Source organism: Rhipicephalus sanguineus, chromosome 8, assembly GCF_013339695.2.
Source record: "Rhipicephalus sanguineus isolate Rsan-2018 chromosome 8, BIME_Rsan_1.4, whole genome shotgun sequence".
Classification (NCBI taxonomy): Eukaryota; Metazoa; Arthropoda; class Arachnida; order Ixodida; family Ixodidae; genus Rhipicephalus; species Rhipicephalus sanguineus.
The window spans coordinates 103,093,064-103,105,363 of record NC_051183.1 but is presented as its reverse complement, the minus strand read 5'-3'; the positions used below and the strand labels follow the sequence as shown (position 1 = coordinate 103,105,363).

At 41.4% G+C, this 12,300-nt stretch overlaps 1 long non-coding RNA gene across 4 annotated transcripts in view; it reads right to left on the bottom strand.

Moving 5' to 3' along the window:
- Positions 1 to 434: 434 nt before the first annotated feature.
- Positions 435 to 12,300, bottom strand: part of LOC119402276 (uncharacterized) — a 39,635-nt gene continuing 27,769 nt past the window's right edge. For 2 of the 4 annotated variants that reach the window (XR_007417188.1, XR_005185704.2), the window contains exons 3-6: positions 9,741 to 9,905; positions 7,191 to 7,288; positions 2,674 to 2,794; positions 447 to 592 (exon numbers count right to left, since the gene is read on the bottom strand). This is a non-coding gene — a long non-coding RNA (uncharacterized LOC119402276). Of the gene's footprint in view, positions 593 to 2,673; positions 2,795 to 7,190; positions 7,289 to 9,740; positions 9,906 to 12,300 lie in introns of all 4 variants that reach the window. The other 2 variants (XR_007417189.1, XR_007417187.1) reach the window with 2 other exon arrangements.

The window sequence follows — 12,300 nt, the reverse complement described above, 5'->3', positions numbered from 1 at the left end:
GGACGCCAGTCACAAAAAGTCTGGCAATCCCAAGAACAGATATTGCTGTTCAACTTGAACAAGAAATTTGGCAGAGCAAATATAATGGCACTTGTAGCCTGATATATGTTTCAACAGGGGCAACATGTACATGCATGTCTTTTCTCATGACTTGCATTTAACATCCAGTGGAATTTTTTGTCATTATTACTGCTTAACCTGTGTATGCTCTCTCTAACAACTTCTTTGCTGCAAAGTAGAAGCTGCCACTGGCATCAGTCAATAATCACTGCGGTGGCTGCATGTAAAGCACCACAACCTTCTTCACCACAGAACACCCATTATTACAACTTTTTAAGTACAGTGTGGGGTCAACTTGTGTGCATTGGTGACTGCAAAGCAACAAAATGCACTATTTGGCACATATATTTCTCAGCAAATGCAGAATTCAGTGTTTCCCACAAAGTGTGGGACAGCACATAGCTGTGGCAGGAAGCATGCATACATACTACTTCTTGCCAAGTAAACAGTGAACATCCAGCTGCTCTGAACGCATAAAGATGGGGTTTATTCTGCCAAACTGTACGAGTATACTGTTCGCACTCTGGCTCATCTGAAAAGAGAAGAAACAAATATATGAGGACACTTGAACCAAATGAAAGAAGGCAATCTGTGCCGAAACAGAATTTTGCATCTACCTTGCAAAAACAAACGAGCCACACAGCAGCAGGTTTTGAATTTTGATGCATCCACAGCCCGCCCAATCTCATAAAAAAAGAAAAGGGCATGTGTATCCTAAACCCCTGCATGATTGACTAAAAAAAAAATAGTGTTCACAGTAAAAAATACAAATGACTTCTGTGCAGACGACATTAAAGACATGAGGGGAGACGTTAAGTTCAATTGAAATGCTAGATTACCATGTTGAGATTAGACATGTGTAACTGTTCAAGCAAAGGGGGATCTTGAAAGCAAGAAAACAAAGCAAAAGTGAAAATCAGATTTTGCGCACCAGCTGTCGGACACGTGCAATGGCTGTGAACAGATTCGAACTGAGGCCTGCTGAGAAGGAGTGTCGTTTTTGTCAAAAATGCCAAATTAAAAGAGCTAAAGAGGAGATAAAAACACGTTCTGTGACGTTTAGCCTTTCTGCATAAAACGAGGCACATGCAACATGAAATAAGTAAATCAAAATGTACGCAATGAGCCACTCCAAAGGTGCACTTGTGAAACAAAGTTTCAGTTACCGCTCCCACATCACGCCAAGTAGTTTCAGGTGGACAGTGTTGCAAATCGTCCTTGCTTGTGGTGTTTTCACAAGTTAACTCGAAATGTAAAATGAGTGAGTGTCATAGGCGACATCAACAGCCCAAGGCATTCGCTCAAAGGCAGGCACATCGAGGCTGCCCAACTTTCTCTCACAGCTTAATGTGTTACACATTATTAAACACTTTCCAATTGGAGTTCATAAGTAACGCACGTCCCTGCTCGTCGGGATCCAGAAACTCAACACCTGACAATGGAATCAAGGTCGCAGATGCTCCTGTTTATCGTAATGGGGACGTAGCTTTGCTCTCCACTTGCTTATTCCTTGCATTGTTGCAGTATGCAGCAAAGCTAGCTACACAACCTCTCAGGAGCATTTTGCATTCTGTGGCACTGACGTTGACATTCTGTCCTGCTTCCAAGCAACAGTTTGTCTCGTTCACAGTAACTTGTATCAAACTGAGCACTCGATCAAAACGACCGCTAACAAAATAAACTACACCTCCTGCTTGTTCTCGCTCTCGACTTATTTCTGTTCCTGGCGACCCCGAGCTCGGATGCTTAGTAATGCAGCAAACGTGGAAAAGCACCTAGCAATTAACCGAGAATGAGGCAGCCTCTTACATTGCGGAAAGTATGCTGTTGCAGTAATGAGAGAAATTAATGAAGAGCGATTTGGTCAACTTAAGCAGTTTTCTTTGCTAATACTGTCTGCCCTCCTGTATATTGTCTGGTTACATAGCCACAGCAAATAGCACCATGTATGTGCTTTCCTGCTGATGTCAATATGACAACCTGCAGTTTGCTGACATACACAGAGTCATTCATGAAAGAGGGTATGCGAGAGTGTGGCCGACGCACAGTGACAGCTGACTAGAATGCACAGTTTGCTGCATGAGAAAGCACGTCCGCTCAAGCTGTCGGCTACTGGGGGTCAAAATAACCAGGCATGGCCAAGAGGCGAACGCATGCCAGACCACCGCCTATAGCTGGTAGAAGAGCCTCTAGCTAACATAGGGCTCTTATGTTCCGTTTCACAAAGCAAAGCATCCCCTCATATTATGAGCAATAGACGGGGCGGCACTGGTGCCCCTTGTTTAGACAAAGAGATACGAGGAAGCATGCAAGCGAAAAAGAATTAAGCATAAGGAATGTAAATTCGACAACACAAGTCTGCAAATATTGTTAGTATATCTGAAAATTGCTTTCACTTATCATAAAGGTTGTCTTGTTCTGTGTAAAAACAAGTGCTTCAACATTCCTTCAATAAAAATGTTTATGATGGATCTCCTCAGACTGACCATTCAGGCTTGTTAACCTACATATTCAGCACAACCTTATTGAATATCAGGCCCTACACACGCAACCAAAATATAGCAGGGATTACAAGCTCATCAGCAAGTAACACCAGCAAAAAAGTTAACTTACATCTTCGGTGATTCAGCACAATCGTTGTATCAGTTTCAATATTTTGCTGTCTGCAGCTGTCCTTGACTTGCGTCCATTTCCACATTTGCTGCCTCTCATCGGGTTGATATTGAACATCTCCCTGGAAGGCACAAAAATGTGTCGTCTGGATATTCTGTTTGTTCCATAATACAGTTATGAAGTCATTATCACATTTGTTCCTGCTTTCGAAAGATCTCAAGGATGTTTTATTTATAAGGAACTTTTCAATCCTCTTAAGCTGCGATTAATACAGAGCCAATTGCCATGTGGCTTCAATGTTTTTTGGTTGACCCACAAGAATTCTTGAATAAAGTAAAAGTAAACAATATGAATATTACGTCAAGGAATTCACCATGCAATTTTAAAATACAACAGTTCACTTGTGTGTACCTTTTACCTAGCTCTCATGTCTGTAGCTTTTCCAACATTTACCCTTTGCAGTTGTCGTCGCTGCCATCAGCATGCACAGTGTGGTAACATATAAACATGAAAATTCAAAGTTAGCACAAAGTTTATTTCACATCAGGATTAGTAAATGCAGTCACGAAAGATATTTTTCTCTTTCTCAGTAATCTCGCAATTTTAATACTATTCAATGAATTGCCCTCGATATAACAGTACTGAACACTGTTCATTTCCAGGCATTGAATCTATCCATGTCATGCCTTTGTCTTACATGAACATAATATTTCTATGTCCCTTGTCTTGCTCTAAACAATTACATGTTACATTAATGTGCAACATAATCTGTTCATTCATGCCTGTGCACAGACATATACGATGTTCACATATGTACAAACATCTAACTGCCATGCGGGCATAAGTCAGAATGCACTTTACATTCTGTGGTACCTTTGAAGTACTTCTGAAACCAAATGACTCATTAAAATGTGACTGAAAAACAAAAAGGAAAGCACAGAACAAATGTCCAACTAAAACGAGAAATGTAGTGCCATGCTAACCCTAGCTATGGAATATAAAATGAAGGCCTAAATGCTGTAATTACGCAGTAACTTCTAGGAATAATGTTTTTGCAGTATGCTAATGAAGACAATGGTGCTTAATGAATGCAAGCCCTGGTTTCCCTGACATCTTAAAAAAGCACACAAAATCATTTGTCAAATCTGAAGCACTACTTATGTGAGGCCCTCAAAATAAAATTGATACCTCAGAGCAGAGAAAACTGAAGATGATCTCTCTTGCATTCACCCTTGACACTCATTTGTCACCAAGCCAACACTCCTTCGTCTTGCATATGCACAAAAGATCACACAGTGCATAGAGGCCCTTGGCAATAAGATCTGATGATACGGAGTATTTTTGTTTCACTGAATCTTATCACTAATGTTAGCTTTTCAATTAATGTAGTTCATAATTACAACTAAAGTGAGGCTTTACTTGGCCACCTACAAAGCAAAGGACTCTCCAGAAAATTAACCTTTAACCCTTTGACACGCTATGTACACAATTGTGTGCACCACTTATTTTTGCCATTGGTAACGACTAGGGCTACTAGAGAGCAAGATACCTTGGAAGTAAGCAGCGCGAAAAGCAAGACAACGCACATAGGGAGGAATTACAAGAAGCGCTGATCAAGATACGTTGAACAAGATACGTTGAGCTTTGGATCAAATGAACCTGCTGCATAATAAATTTGTGTTCATTTAACTTCATTTTGCAGTGTACTGTTGTATATTATCAGTTTGCTGAAGGCACTACACTGTTCAACGAGTCGTTCGAAGTGCTCCTTCCTGCGAGCCATGCCAAAAGTATAATTTTTCTTCACTCCAAATGAACATACACAAAAACAAATTTGCACTATATTTTTGGCGTAAGATTTCATTCTATTAATGTAAGAACGTAGCATGAATGACTTTACAATAGATAATTATTACAATTGAATTATAATTACTATAACACACATAAATTAATGCATTATGACATTATTTTTGTTGCAATAGAATATCGAGTGCCTTGAAATGATGTATCAATTTGACGCATTTACAGACAGTTTTTCATTGGTGGCGTCTGAAAGGTTTAGAGAACATGGAAATATTTCACCCTGTTTCTGTACAACACAACAATACGAATAGAACCAATGCAGTGATAAAGTTGGCTAATGAACAAAAGTTATTTGCAGTCAAAATGTTATGAACAGCACATATTTAAGACTTGGCAAATACTGAAGCTTGCAATTATGCACTACCAAGAACAAAAATCCACAGAAGTTCACATGCCCTTTTGCTTTAAACACTGTGCTTCACAGAAGGAGGGAGCTTGCATTATGTATAGTTCAGTAGAAAAGTTTTTGAAGTGCTTTATAAAGAATAGAACTGCACGCTGAAAAGAAGTTAGTTGGACGGCTTGATGGGAAAAAACATTTTAACTTGTTTCATTCGTTCTGAGCATCCTACTTCACCAAGGAAGGTGTGAAAAATATGATAAAAAAAGCAAGCGAAAAAGGCATCTCAATGACAGACAGTGACACAAGAAATCAGATTCTATTGAGACATTTTTTGCCCATCTTTGAGTGCCTGTTCCTCATGAAAGTGAGGTCGGCTGCAGCCATTAGCAAGACATAGCTTCAGGTATGCTTTTTCCCATTTCTCTTTACTAATGCAGCTATTGATATCATATATCCTTAGAAAAAATTGAAATGCACTATCAACAACGTTGCGGTGTTCACGAGCTCATCAGAAGAGAAGCTGGTGTCATTCAAAGATGACAAGAGAGCGACAGGAATGGTTCAAGTGATCACAGGAGCAACTTGTAAGCAGCACAAAGCATGTGACTGGAAGTCTGAGATTTCCATTGTAGAGGCTGTAACGAAGCATAAAAGCCTTGGCTCTTTATTTGAGCCCAAGGTATAAATGGTGAGTGTCCTTCAGACGATATTTTTTTTGGGTACATGTCACATCACGCTGATCCAACCGGCCACATTCTCTGTGACCCAGAACAGCAGGGTGATGTGTGCCCAACTGCGCGACTGTTTGCAAAGAGCTGTGAAGGTGCAAGCTATGCTGCAGGCAAGTTGCAACATTGTGTGTTTGAACAATATCACAAGCACTTGCTATTACATACTCTTTCCTGTCTTGGTGTTCCTCACATATAGTGCCATAAGTTTCTCAGTTGGATGAGTAAAATAGCGCACACTTAGACAGGGACAGAGTAAGCAACATGACACAAGCGCTAACAACAATTGTTTATTTGAAATAGCAGAGGAAGGCTTATGTAAAGAAGCAGGTGAAGTGAGTGCGCGTGTCACGCAGGCATGACTGCAAGCCATCTGAAATCGGTACAAAGGAATACAAGTTCCTTTTCGGGCAAACTAATATAAGGCATTCTAACACATCGTGTGCCTAACCACTGAGTCATTTCGGCTTCAATCATCTCATGGACTAACTTTTTACTTTTGACAATCACATGAACTTTATCGAATTCCTGCTGACATCCACATGTCGCACTGCATAGCTAGAAGACCGTCCTTGTGCTTTTCTTGATTGCCACGGTGCTCTCTGAAATTATCATTAAGGTAGAATATCTCACTTGAAAAGGATCATTACACTGCAGCAGATTTAGTATTTCTAGCAAGGAGCTAGAAATAGATTTTTGCCATGCTGCTTTCTCAGATATAATAACACGCAGAGGGCATTCACTTTTGTGTTTTTGTGCTAAAGAACAGGTCGCTTACTGGAAGCTGGTTATCCGAGAATCAACAGGCAGCAGTGGTCGAAATTTTACTTCACGAATTATCTGCCCGCACCATCGAGTGCATTGTTGTGTAGCGCTTTACATGCATGATATTGTGCATAATCTCAAGAAGATTGCTGGTCGCGTTGATGTATCTGCTGTGTTTAGTGCCCCTCAAAAACCTTTCAGCCTTTGCAATAGTAGTGTTCCTAGGAAGGAGCTACTAGCGACATGCTCAAAGAAACATAGATGTATGTTTGTTAGATGCATTGATCATGCTGCGTATCGGATCCCACTGCATTATGGAAAGTTCTACATTAGCCAGTCCGCTAGATGCCTTAACGATCGTTTGAGAGAACACCGTTGCAATGTACAAAAGCACAAAAACGGTCACCTAGCTATGCAACTGTAGCACGTGTGAATGTCAGCCTGAATTTGATGAAGTTGACGTGATTGTGAACACTAAAGAAAATGAAGTCCATGAGATAATAGAAGGCAAAATGATTGAGAAGTTAGGCACACGGTGTGTTAGCATGCCTTTTGTTAGCTTGCCCGTAAAGGAGCTACCGATCCTTTGTGCCGATTTCAGATCGTTTGCAGCCATGCCTGTGTAACATGCGCACTCACCTCACACATTTCTGTACACAAGTCTTTCTCTGCTATTTCAAATATTCATCTGTTGATAGCGCTTGTGTCGTGCTGCTTACTCTGTCTAAGTGTGCGCTATTTTACTCGCATTACGTACCAACAAGCCCAAGCTACTCTTCTCGAACTGCCCATTTGTAGAGAAGGAAACCAATGCCTACCACTTAATATGGGCTTGTCCAGACCAGAGGAAGAATGCTCCCATCTTTCACAGCAAGCTGTCCACTGCTTCAGTTCCTTGAACAGTCAGTCGTCTATGCTGGGTACATGCATTACAGATGCCACAAAACATTCCATAACCTGCACACAATAGAGGCCTTACAGTACACAAGTAGTACATATAAAACATGATGGCTTAACACAGGTATCTGTTGATACACCAAAACTGTCCATGAATGATGAGCTTAGGATGCATTAAGAGCAAATATTAGTGGAGTAATAGATTTTTGCAGACAATTTTATTTATGCGTTACATGTCAAGCTTTCCCACACTGGCGTACTAAAATAGTATGAAGAATACATTTGCCGAATAAGCAACTTGCACAGAAAACTCCATCAGCACTATCATCACAATATTAAATAGATCAGTGTATGCTCTATGTACACAATGTATGGTAACGAGCCACCCTTATTGTACGACATCATGAATGTGAAGATTTCAAGATAGCTGAAGACTTAGTAGAAGTGTAAGAGCACCAGAGGTTACAGCAAAGATTGAGCACTGTGTTGGCTTTTCTGTCTCCTCTGCTGCTCTTGCATGGTTTTAAATCTTGGGTATGTTTTGCCAACAAGCCCAGTTTTGAACGCTTCAAAAAAAAACCTTGTTGCACTAAAGTCAATTCATATGCAGGGCTAGTGCTGTGCCCTACAAGTGTCAGTTCAATTCAATGAGCCCTTAATTCACTATGTTTCTTTTGTCCTTTCATAGCTATAGGGTCTCGTCCCGGTAGACTTGATGGCTTCAGGTAGCATGCAAGGGTTCATTGGCCAGCTGCCAGCTCGTAAAGAGTTCTACAAGACGCCAGGATGGCCAAAAGTAGCACTAGCATGTACTGTTGGGATTACACACTGAGGTGCTCAATGGGATGGATGGGACAATGACCACTGTTGCAGCTCCATTGGAGCATCAGACGCACTATCCAAAGGTTACAGATTCGGTCCCTGGCAGGAGCAAGTGTCTCTTTTGTTGACTTTAATTCCTTTCAATTTATGTAAAAATTACCACACTACAGTCAAAAACTAAAATAATCTCCCCTATGCCTTCCTTGGCTTCATTGTCTGTCTGCATTAGTAGATTGTGTCTAACAAGAAAAAGTAGCCCTTGACCCAGTGCCCTTGTTTCGTCTGTTCAATTTCGTAGTGCTTGGCACGCCACAAAATCAGTATAACCACACTGTCCAGAATTCTGTGATCAGAAAACATGTAAACATATCAGAAATGACATTCTTCAATTTATAACTGCATAAACTAAAGCAGCACTGTCATCCCTTTCCCTGATTGATACATCTTGGTTTTTTATACTGCAAATAAGACCCCACTTCTGGCTTCATGCTTCTTTAGCAAAGTACAAAGGAAAGCGAAAACTACGGTACCACAAGATCAAGTAATGTTCTTGATACACCATCACATCCCAAGCCACTTGTGATAAGAAGTTTTTGCAATGATGCTACTCCACTATTAAATAAACTGGTATTAGAGAGAACATGTTTAGTTCATCAAACAAATATATGTAATGGCAGGACTAATAATCGACATGTTTCTTCCCAGGCAAACACAGCAACAAGCAGAGCATACGCTACCTTAATAAGCTTAGTTGAACTGACACACACGTCTGTCAATTATAATTTATATAGACATGCTGTACTACTTCCAATTAAGCTTGCAGTTATATGCACACTTACTGTTACTACCAGCACATAATATGATTCAGTCAAATGCATTCCCTTCTTGTAAGTTTTCTGCAGAACTAAATCAATGTTCTCAAACATATGGCCCGTATATCTCTAGCCAGCGGCCCAGTCTGCATATGGCTGTCCTTGTCCGATATTTCCTTTCATTTATTTAATATATACGCTCCTGAGCAACTCTGGCGAGACTGATCTAAGCATTTTTTCGTAAGGCACCCCATGTGGTTACAATACACTTAAACATAACGGTGAAATGAAAACTCGATACTTCACTATCGGCGTATTGATTTCGGTCCTTCTATAGACTATTTTACTGATGGTTTTTGGTGCCCACGTATTGGGCTGTTAACTTTGCTGTTTTGTATCTTGAACTAAACAAACAGTGCTACAGTACAACGTGTGCGCATGAAAACGGTTGGGTTGGTGCATTCGACGTTATGTGACCTTGTTAATTCACGTCGCTATATAAAAAATAAAAAAAAAACTGATTTAACAGCATTTGTGGCCGTGCCCATGTGTCTTATGTAAAACCGTCTATGTATCAGTGTCGATATGTTTCTCAAAACCTGACATCAAATCTCCTTTAGAAATGACAAATATAGTTAAACACGCTATCGGAGAGTAGATGAAGAAAACGAGAACGAGGCTGCACTTGCTTGCGAGCGGCTCGGTGAACTGTTTTTCGCTCCGAGCTGTACATCTGCATTCATTTTACATTCTGTAAATAAACGCGTTCAATCGTCACAATTGTGGTGCAGGTGCAGGGTATACTTTTGTGAAAAGCCGTACGTCCAGCGACCTCACCTCCGTCGGCCACGCCGGCTTTCCAGGTGGTAGAGATGAAAGGCGAGGCCGGTGAGATGATGACCAAGGCCGACGCATGGTAGGCAGATCAAGCTGCGCACAGGCGGGTCACTCCGATGTTCGGCCGGTAGGCATGCCGCTCGGAAGTTGGGTTCGTGGGCCATTCTGTAAATAAACGCGTTCCATCGTCAACAATATGGTATATGGGAAAGGCCGTCTTTGAAATGGCAACGTTAGTTGACAATTTTTTTCATGCCCCTCCCCCTCCCCATCTTTTCCCTCTCAGTTTTTCACTGTCCCCGCCCTTGCGGGAGACTAAAAAATTTCGAGACTGCGGCCCTGCGGCTGAAGCAAGTTCGAGACCCCTGAAATAAGTGCTACGCGCCCCAACCTGTATTAATAGTATACTTTGTTCCAGAAGTTCCGTGCAGCAGAGCCAAGGCTACACGACCCTCGAGCGCAGGTTGTTGCGAAGCGAGATGTAGTGCCCCATATACGTAGCCCGTTGTTGTCCTCATGACTTTTGCAAGCGGTCTCGTCGGAGGATTTTTACTTGAAGGCTTCTCTGCGTGTTGTAGCTGTGATTTGTATGACGATTTTGTCGCATTTTCTGTATAAAACAATTTTTGTGGCTCCATGATACTGAAGAAAGAGTTCTTGCTTGTACGTGTTATAACATGCAAATGACGAAAGAAATAACGCTGTTGTGGCTCGTATGTGTTATGTTTTTACTTATAAAGTACGAAGGAATGGTACGACACTGTCTAAACTTTTATGAGTAGTCCGCACAGCCCGAGCGTCCACAGCGCCGCGGAGGACCCAGTCTTGGGTTGTGATTAGTCCGCGGTGGCAGATTTGGTCACTTCTTAGTCAAAATGGCGGCGCCTGGTTCAACTGTGCGATATCGTTCCCGGATCAGCTTTTACGACAAGGGAGCGAAGCGGCACTTCGCATGCCCATAGGCATGCGTATACGAAATCTGATGAAGCGTGGTGCTTTCATATTCAATTTGGCCAGTGCGGTGCTTTCCACCGAAACATGAGCCACTGAACCCTATCCCTCAAATGTCTACGTGCAAGTATCTCGAAGACGCGCGCTTTTACAATGCCGAGGAGAATATTTAACCGCTTTCACAATTACAGCTCATCTCACTGCGCAGTTGCACAGTGTCCCGAGACGCTCTTGCCGCTTTCGCTGCAGCGCTCGCCGCTAGCAGACGACAGGGCGCGGAAGGATACACTTAGATGTGCTCGCCCTCCTGATTGGTTGAGAAGGCCTGTAGCTTCCACAGTGCTGCACGGAACTTCTGGAACAGAGTATAGTATGTTTTATATTGTTTAATATTTTCAGTGTATATTACCAAGTTTGTTCATATAACTGTCTCAAAACCCCCTATGTAATGCCCAAATGGGCCTTTAGGGTATATGAATAAAAAAATGAAAAAAAAAAACCTTGCGCAGCCAGGTTGAAATCCTCACCATAGAAGAATTATGCTATTGGTCATAGATTGATCAAGCGCAGCACAGTAGGGTGATTCCACGAGAGATCGAACATGCCTGTCCGGTCGCAATTTTTGTTTTGCCTGGGTTTTTTATATGTTATGTGGGCACGTTCAAAGTGCACGGAACCGAAAATTTTATTTCCAAGAAACGCTCCCAGTGCACCAAAAAATTATTTGAAGGTGGCGGCGCGGGCCTCCTGTTTTTGCTCACTGCAATGTTTTCGGATTTCACAGCTGAATTTAGCGCGAACTATAAATGATGTGTCGAAAATTTTTTTTGCTGGTTTTAATACGCATTACTGTGCATTACATCCATGCTTTTTTTATGCTGTCCTCAAAAAGAAGAAAATGTGAAAAAATGGCAAACACGGCCGAAATCAAAAAAGGGTCCTAAGTTTGAGGCGCCTTGGCGCCTTTGCTATTACAAACAGAAACTTGAAAACAATGTCAAATATAGAAAAGAGCATTTGCAACATTTATACGGAAAATAATTTTCCTACAGGCAGCGCAAAAAAAGAAAAGAATAGTTAAAAGAGCGAGTTTTTTCAAAAAAGTACATTTTCAAAAAATAAAATAAAAAAAAACTCCGGTCTCAATTTTGATGAGAATTTTTTATCGAAGAGCGCTTATGTCAGTGAACACACGGTTTTAATATCATATGTCCTCATTTGCTTTGTTTACGAGATATAACTGGCCAAAATGACCCTTGCAGTGTGTGCTCACTTCAGTGCGACTGATGGTTGTTATCAGCTTGCATTGTGCGTAAATCTCAGTTTTAATTATTCTACTGCAGCAAAATCTTGCTCTGGTGGCTTTTCGTCAAGAAAAATGTTTTCTCAGATTTTATTTGTGTCTAGCGTGTGCAAAAGTGGGCTGCTGCCGCCCTCTAAATGGCTAACATGTAAACAGTCTGCAGCCTACAACCTCGCCTAGAATCATCAGAGGAAAGATGGGCGCGCCTGTTCAAGATATCAATCGCTTCTTCTTCCTGAAGAAATGCCTGGTCTACCTCATCGCGGTTAGATGTAGACAGGTTTTCCTTGAGGAGCGTAAAGCAAT